The sequence below is a fragment of the Puma concolor genome, chromosome A2 (genome assembly GCF_028749965.1).
Source record: "Puma concolor isolate L17-30 chromosome A2, mPumCon1.1.hap2, whole genome shotgun sequence".
Classification (NCBI taxonomy): domain Eukaryota; kingdom Metazoa; phylum Chordata; class Mammalia; order Carnivora; family Felidae; genus Puma; species Puma concolor.
The window spans coordinates 169,016,644-169,024,734 of NC_141668.1; the positions used below are offsets into that span (position 1 = coordinate 169,016,644).

The 8,091-nt window shown below is 59.7% G+C and overlaps 1 long non-coding RNA gene across 1 annotated transcript; it reads right to left on the minus strand.

Moving 5' to 3' along the window:
• Positions 1 to 4,921: 4,921 nt before the first annotated feature.
• LOC147583858 (uncharacterized) lies at positions 4,922 to 6,716 on the minus strand. Its single transcript, XR_015243476.1, has 2 exons — positions 6,367 to 6,716; positions 4,922 to 5,728 (listed from the first exon to the last, which is right to left on the minus strand). It is a non-coding gene; the product is annotated as an uncharacterized LOC147583858 (long non-coding RNA).
• Between the last annotated feature and the right edge of the window lie 1,375 nt (positions 6,717 to 8,091).

The window sequence follows — 8,091 nt, forward strand, 5'->3', positions numbered from 1 at the left end:
CACTTTTGGGGGGCCCAGCTCATATCACCTCCTCCAGAAAGCCCTCCGGACTGCCCTGGCCAAGTCTCGAGTACCGGCCTGGACCCCGCCAACGTCCCAGTGCTCCGCACAGCCCAGACGCCCCGCATATTCCCTGAGAGGAAGAAGGAAGATTCCAGGTTTCTGGGATCCGAAGATTCTGACAACCCCGTAGCCCTCACTTCTGGGCTTAGGATCTCATCTTCACCTCCTGGGGGGACCGGCCCCAGGGGTCCTCCTCTCTTCTCAGTCGCCCGGCAGGGGAGGGAGGTTGAGCCCATTAGGGGAAACCGAGGCACCGGGAGCTGCTTCCCTCCACTGCTTTCCGATAGGGGTCCCTGGGGCTGGGGGGGCGGGGAGGGGGGTGGGCTTTGGCCCAGCGACTGGAGTAGGAGCCCAGCCGGGAAAGATCCAGAGTGGGAGAGAGGCGAGCCCTGGAGGGGCTAGGAAACTCTATTTTTCCTCTCGCAGCTGTATTTATAGATTCCCTTTGATGTCCCAGCGGTTGGCTGACCTGGTTCTCGGCGCTGCAGTGGGAGGAAGACAGGTTCTTGGAGCCGGGGGGGGGGGGGGGGGGGTGCCCGGGCGCAGAGAGCCCGTGTGTGTGCGGTGACCCGGCCCCTGGGCTTGGGAGGGGGAAGGCCGCGAGCCAGCCTCCGTTTCCCTGTCTGCAAAAAGGACTTCTATCCAGTGTCCCCATGGTCTCATTTGCATGAAATAAGCCACTCCGTAGGAAGAAGACACACGGGGTGGGGGCTCAGTGGGTCAAGAGACTGACGCTAGATTTTGGCTCAGGTCGTCACCCCGGAGTCCCGAGATCGAGCCCTGCGTCAGGCCCTGTGCCGACAGGGCGGAGCCTGCTTGGGATTCTCTCTCTCCCTCTCTCCCTGCCCCTCCCCGGCTCATGCTCTCTCTTTCCCTGTTTCAAAATAAATCAACTTAGAAAAACGAAAACAAAAACAGAAGACACACAGTGAGCTCAAAATACGTGTTCCTGCCGCTACTGTTGCACGGGTTCTTCCACCCTGGGGATCATAGAACCCTGCTGTTTTCACATCTGTGAAATGGGGTCAACAATCCTTGAGGGGGGGCTCCTGGCCGGCTCAGTCGAGGGAGCGGGCCACCCTCGATCTCAGAGGCGTGAGTTCGAGCCCCACGCTGGGCGTAGAGATTACTCGAAAATACGATCTTTAAAACCACCAAACCCAACACTTGAGAACTCAGAATCTCGCTATAAGACAAGTTCATTCGTAGAAAGGCTCTAAACGCGGTTTCAGGCACATGGCGGGGGCTGAGGATGCGGTAACTGTTATTACTTTTTAAAACAGTTTTTTTTATTTTTCATGTTCATTTATTTTAGAGAGAGAGAGAGACAGAGCGTGAGTGGGGGAGGGGCAGAGAGAGAGAGAGAGAGAGAGAGAGGGAGACACAGAATCCGAAGCAGGCTCCAGGCTCCGAGCTGTCAGCACAGAGCCCGACGCGGGGCTCGAACCCACAAACCGTGAGATCATGACCTGAACCAAAGTCTCAACCGACTGAGCCCCCCAGGCGCCCCCTCATTTGTCATCAAATTTACTATTTCCCTTGCCGGTGGACTCCTGCCATCATTATGCACATTATGCTAATTGTGCAAGTTTTATGTAAATGATGTGAGTATATATTCACCCCCTCCCGTCCCCCCGCCCCGCCCCCGCAGCCCTCACCCCCAGAAGTCCCCACTGGCCTTGGGGACCTGGAAGCTGGGACATGAGTCTCAGCCCAGGGCCACCTGGGGATCCACACTCAGGGGAGGGGGAGGGGAACCCAGAGATGCAGGCAGACTGGGACAGAGACTGGAAGAGAGTGAGAAGGTGAGGCGGGAGGGCATGGCAGGGGACTCCTGCCGCCCCCCACCCCCACCCCCTTCCCCCGCCACACGCTTGCGTCGCAAGAGTCACCTTCTGCTGTCACCCCCATGGCAGCCTGTTGGAATCTTCTGGAAGGGGAAACTGAGGCTGGACCAGGGGAGCCACTGGCCTCACGGCAATTCCAGGGCAGGGCTGGGATGAGAACTGGTCCATTGCTCTGTTGGACCCTGGAGGCAAGGAAGTTTCCCTGACACTTGCGGGACCTTACCCAGGCAAAGGCCCTGAGGCAGAGGAAAGCGGTCCCCAAAGCACACAGTGCCCTGCACGACCTGCCCCTCCCCCCCCACCATTCCCTCCTCCCTTTTCCCCCCTCAGTGCCTCCTGCTCTGGCGGCTCCAGCCAGAGGCCTCCTCTAACAGGTCAGGCATGGTCCTGCCTCAGGGCCTTTGCACTGGCCGTTTCACACCTCCCCCTACCTGGAACTCTCTTCCTCCCCATATCAGTACGACTCTCCCTCACTTCCTTCAGGTATCCGCTCAGAAGTCACCTCCTTTAGGAGTCTTCCCCTGACCCCCTGTTTAAAATCCGCCACCCCCGCCCCTTGCCCCAACCCTCCCCATCTCCTTTCCTTGCTTAATCTTTTTCTTAAGCAACATCTGGCCCAGAAGCGACTTCACCCATTTCTACTGCTTCCTACGTCAGCAGCGCAAGGCTAGAGATTTGTCTGCTCTGTTCGTTGCTGGGCTCCCAGTGACCAGAACAAGCTGGGCACCCGGCATCCAGTAGGTGCTTAATAGATGCTCGTTAAATAAAATAATCTTCCCTCTGCCAGGACAGGGTCTGGCTCTGTGCCGGTCACCGAGGGATCCCCAGCAGCGCTCGGATCAAGTTAGCTGGGTAAGTAGAGGTACGAGGGTCAGGGCCCCCGGGCTTAGCTCTGCCTCTAAAGACCGTGGAGGTTTTGCGACCGGGGCAGAGGCCATCCCGGGGGGGGCGGGGGGGGCGCAAGCGCACAAAACGTGTGAGCTCAGCACCCACCCACGGCACCTCCATACACTGACGTCAGCATCACTTGAGTCGAGAGCCCCGGTGGCAATGACCGAATTACCACTAGCTGAGGTCATTCACACACACCCTCCGCTGTCGCCCGTCTGCTATCTTTCCCCGTGACAGTTTTTGATTTTCTTTCTTTCTTTCTTTCTTTCTTTCTTTCTTTCTTTCTTTCTTTCTTTCTTTCTCTTCTTTCTTTCTCTTCCTTCCTCTTTCTTTCTTTTTCTTTCTCTTTCTTTCTTTCTTTCTTTCTTTCTTTCTCTTTCTTTCTTTCTTTTCCTTCTTTCTTTCTTTCTCTTTCTTTCTTTCTTTCTCTTCTTTCTTTCTCTTCCTTCCTCTTTCTTTTTTTCTTTCTTTCTTTCTTTCTTTCTTTCTTTCTTTCTTTCTTTCTTTCTCTTTCTTTCTTTCTTTCTTTCTTTCTTTCTTTCTTTCTTTCTTGTTTATTGTGGTAAACTGTGCATGACGTAATATTTACTGTCTTAATCATTTGTAAGTGTGCTGTTCCATGTTCCAACAGAAACCGTCCCCATGAAACGTTGACTCCCCACCCCCCGCCTGGCTCCCAGCCGTCTACTCTCTGTCTCTGTGGACGGGACTCCTCTGGGGACCCCCTGTGAGTGGGGTCGCGCAGGGTCCTCCCGCGTCTGGACAGCGTACTATCCTCAAGGTTCGTCCACGTGCTAACGTGTCAGATTTTCCTGCACAGAGCACCCCCCTTCCAGCCCTGGCTGGCTCGCTTCGGACGAAGGGCAGCTCACCGCTCCATTATTGGTTCGAAAACGGGTTGACAAGATGGTTTTCGAGGAAAGAGAACAGGGTGGAGAGAGCTGCCATGTCCCCCAAAGTGGCCAGAGAAGGCCTCTGGGGGGGAAAGAAACACTGGCCAAGCGCGCAAGGATCTCCCCAAGCAGAAGGGGCAGCAGGTGCAAAGGCCCTGAGGAAGGAGCAAGCGCTGTGTGTTCACTAGCCTGGGACACAGAGCCCAGGGGAGGCATAGGGAGATTTCGAACAGGAATAATGTGACACTCTTCCCCCCTCCCGTCAGGGGACGGCGCACCCATGCCCGCTCTGTGCCTCGGTTTCCTATCCACAGCCAAGGACAGACCCCGGGAACTCACAGGTCCCTGGTTCCCTCCTCCCTTCCCGCTTCTGGTGACCAGGGTGTCCCCTGCCTCATTTGCACATGAAGCCTTGGGGGAGGGGGTCCTCTGGGGGGAGGATTTCACTGGTTCTGGGCTGAGGAAGTACTTGGAATTGTTGTAACTTCCTTGCACATCAGGCCGCGCATCCTGCAGCTTGTTTCTAATGTGTCGTGCGTGTGCGTGTGCGTGTGCGTGTGTGTGTGTGTGTGTGTGTGGCACTTTTAGCCCCTGTCGGACACAGCCAGCGACAGCCCCTGGGTCCAGGGGGCTGGAGAGGGGGTGTCTGGCCGGGCAGCCCTCAGCCAGTCCCCACTGCCTGCCTGGCTGAAGGCCTACTGTGCGCCCAGGCCTTGCACACAGCCTCTGTGGTGGCCGAGGGGGTCTTGGCCAAACTCTGGGGCCAGGTGTCCTGGGTTCAAATCCCCGTCCTGGTGGAAAATGTGCAAAGTGCCTGGGGCCTACTGTGCACACTGTAGGTGCTTAATAAATGTTCCTGTAATTATGATTTCACTGGGTACCCCTCCCCCGCCTGAAGAGGTGACCTCCTGTTGCCCTATTTTGCTACTGAGGGAATCAAATGACCCTGGGCTCCCTGCTGAATGTCAGTCCCCCACTCCATACGGTAAGAACAGGTTCAGAGAGCTCCTGGGCCCTCATTCATTCATTCATTCATTCGTTCATCTGTTCAACACACTTTGTCGAGTGCCTACTGTGTGCCGGGCCCTGTTCCAGACCCCAGGGACACAGTGGAGACCAAGGTTGGCTAACTGGCAGGGGATGGGGGTGAGGTCGGAAGAGAAAGAAAGAAACAGAAAGAAATGCCATCAATACGAAGCACAGCAAAACAACCACAACAGAGAAAGGGAAATGATTATTTTGCTTTATTTCTTATGGTTTCCCCTTCAGTGGGATTTCCATTTTTCTCTTTATTCATTTTTTTTTTTTAAAGTAATCTCTACACCCAACACAGGGCTCGAACTCACAACCCCCAGCTCGAGAGTCACGCGGTCTACCAGCTGAGCCAGCCGGGTGCCCTAAGGGTCGTGATTGTTTAGATGGAGACATGTGGGGGCGCGGGGAACATTTGAGCTGAGACCAGAGTAGGTGGGGGAGGGAGCCATTCAGAGACCCAGGGGCAGAATATCTCCACCAGGCACAGGCATAGCCTGTGCAAAGGTCCTGAGGCAGGACTGTTGGGGGAACAGGGAGGAGGTTGGTGTGGCTGAAGCAGAGTGATGGGGGGAGGGCAGAAGGAGGTGGGGTCTGGGAGGGCACTTTGGATGAAGGGGGCACAGGACGGGGTCACGGCCCAGGCTCCCGGACATACACCAAGACAGAACTACCACAGGGTCCTTCCCCCTGGCTGCCCTCCACCCTCCAGCCCTCTATGCGTGCGCCTGTCGCCGAGGTTTCTGGAGACCAAGCATTTGTGGAGCACCTACTGTGTGTCAGGCACTAATTTCTAGGCAATGGGGATTCGGCAGGGAGCAGAACAGTGCTGGGGGGCGGGGGGGGGGGAACAGTGTACAACATTTTGTTGTGAAAAATAAAATGAAGAAAACCAAAGCAGGGTAAGAGGACAGAAAGTGATGGTGCAGCTGTAGACGTGCAGGTGACATCTGAACTGAAACTTGAAGGGCGGAGCGTAGGCGCGTGGGCCATATTGGAGATCTGCGGGGACAATATTCCAGGCGGGGAGAACACAAGTGCAAAGGCCCTGGGGCAGGATGGGCTGGGTATAAAACTACACCTTCAAAGACCCACCCAAGCCCTTGACAGCTACACACCCCCCCCCCAACGTTTCAGAGCGGGGCTGCCTCCGCTTCCTCCTCAGAACTTCCGGGTGACAGTGGCACCCAATGGGGCTGAAGAAGCAAAGGAGGGAGGGTCTGTGCCCGGCTGGGGGGGGGGGGGCAAAGGGAGGGCAGGGAGTGGCCACCAAGAGCCCGCTCGTTCAAGTCCAAGTGCGTGACCCCCAAGTCGTTTGCCTTCCAAGCTAAGGGGTCCCTGAGCCCCCCGGAATTATTCAAAGCACAGGGTTCAATTCCAGCTCCGTTTCCTGGCTGGGTGGCCTCCCAAGCCATTCCTCTCTGGGCACCAGATTCTCCCAGCTCCTTCAAGAGCTCCTGGAGGGTATTTGAACTTGGGGGAGGGTCCACAAGAGGAGCCCCAACCCACCCCGCCCTGCGTGGGGGGCAGGGGGCAAAGGGCAAGGGGCAGGGCCATGCCCCACCCCCAGGCGCACGGGGGCGCGCGCGCGCGCGCGCGCACACACACACACACACACACACACCCCGCTAGCCACCCACCGTGGGTTCGAGGCGGTTAGCTCTGCGGAGGGACCAGCTGGGCGGATTTAGCCGGCGCATCTGCCGCCCGAGCAGCTGCCGTTCTGGGGGGGCTGGAGGGGGATTTGGGACGAGAGAAAAATCTGTCCGAGGAGAATCGCGTCTGCGCTGCCCAGCTGCCGCCTCGGGCTTGGGGGCGGGGGGACACCCCGAATCCGCCCGGACCCCGGCCCCTCCCCGGCCGCGGCCACCCCCACGTGCCTCTGGGGGAGGGGGCGTCGGGGAGGCCCTGACGTCACGCGCAGCCTCGGCCAATCGGAGCTGCCCTTTCCGAGCCCCCGGGGGATTCCCGGGGGCCCCGAGCCGCTAACGGGGGCGCGACCCGCCAGCGACGACCCCCTAACCCGGGTTTAAAAGAGCGCCCGCACCCGGCTGGGGAAACCGAGGCCGGGACCCGCCGGGGGGGAGGGGGCGGGGGGGAAGCGACACCCGGGCGACCTCTCTGAGACGCTGCCCTCCGGCCCGGCTCCGGAGCGGCCCAGAGAGGGGCAGGGACCGGCGGGAGTCACACAGCGGGGCGGCGAGGCCGGGAGCGCTCAGGGGGGGCGCGCAGGCAGCCCGGCGGCGTCTCCCTGCCCCGCAGGCGCCAGGCACCAGGCCAGCCTCGGCCCCAGCCCATCTCGGGGGCCCCCCAGGCCTCCTGGGCCCCTCCGCGTCTCCCCCGGCCCCCTCGGACCCCGGGCTGCAGCCGGGCCGCGCTGGGAAGAAGGTGTCGAGGTCCGCGGGCGCCGGGCAAAACCCGCACTGGAATCCGCCAGGGGTCGGAGCGGGACGGGAGCGCAGCGCTGCTCTACCCGGCGGCTCAGGCGGAGAGACTGAGGCCTCGAGGGGCAGGCTTTGCTCAGAGCAACCCAATTAGCAGGGTGTTGCTGGTGCCGGTGACCTCGGGCGAGGCCCTTCCCCTGCCCGGGCCTCCCTAGCTCCCCCGGAGGGCAAACTGTGGACTTCCTGCCACCCCCTCCAGGTCAGGGCTCAGACAGTCAGGAGCCCAGGGCTGGGGGGGGGGGGGGGGGGGGGGGGAGGGAGCAGCCGGCCTGACCTTGCCCTGGTCCAGAGCATGAAAAACCCATTCATGTCCTCCCAAGCCTGGGTGGCAGCTGAGCCGGCCTGCGGGGGTGGGGCCTCCCCCAGGGCCTTTGTCCCAAGCAGGCCCCTCTAACTAGTATAACCTTCCCACCCCCCACGCCGCACCCCATGTGCAACGCCAGATCTGTCTGTGGTCCTTCTGTGGCCCCCAGATCACCCCCTCGTGGTCCTCCTGGACCCTCCCCTGGTCACAGCGCCCCCGCCCACCTCAGCCTGTATCTTTACCTTGAGTTCTGCCCCCCCCATTCTTCCATGCGCCCCTCCCCCAGTCTGAAGGTAGGGGACAACCTGGCATACAGTAGGTGTCCAATAAATGTTTGTTGAAGGAATAGACTGCAAAGGAGTCCAGTGGGGCCAAGGCCACGGGCAAGGGAGGGCAAGCCCCGGGGTGGGCATAGATAGTGGAGTGGAGGTGGGACCAGGGTGCAGAGCCTGGGGGCCAAGCTGGGGTGCTGAGCTTAGCCCCCTCGCTTGTCGGGCAGGCTATCTTCCCAGGCAGGCAGGACACAGGGGTAGGGCTGGTGGAGAGCAGGTGCCCACTGATTTGCCTGGGACTCGGGTTCAGCCGGAAAGCGGGTCAGGGCAAAACCACTGGCAGGA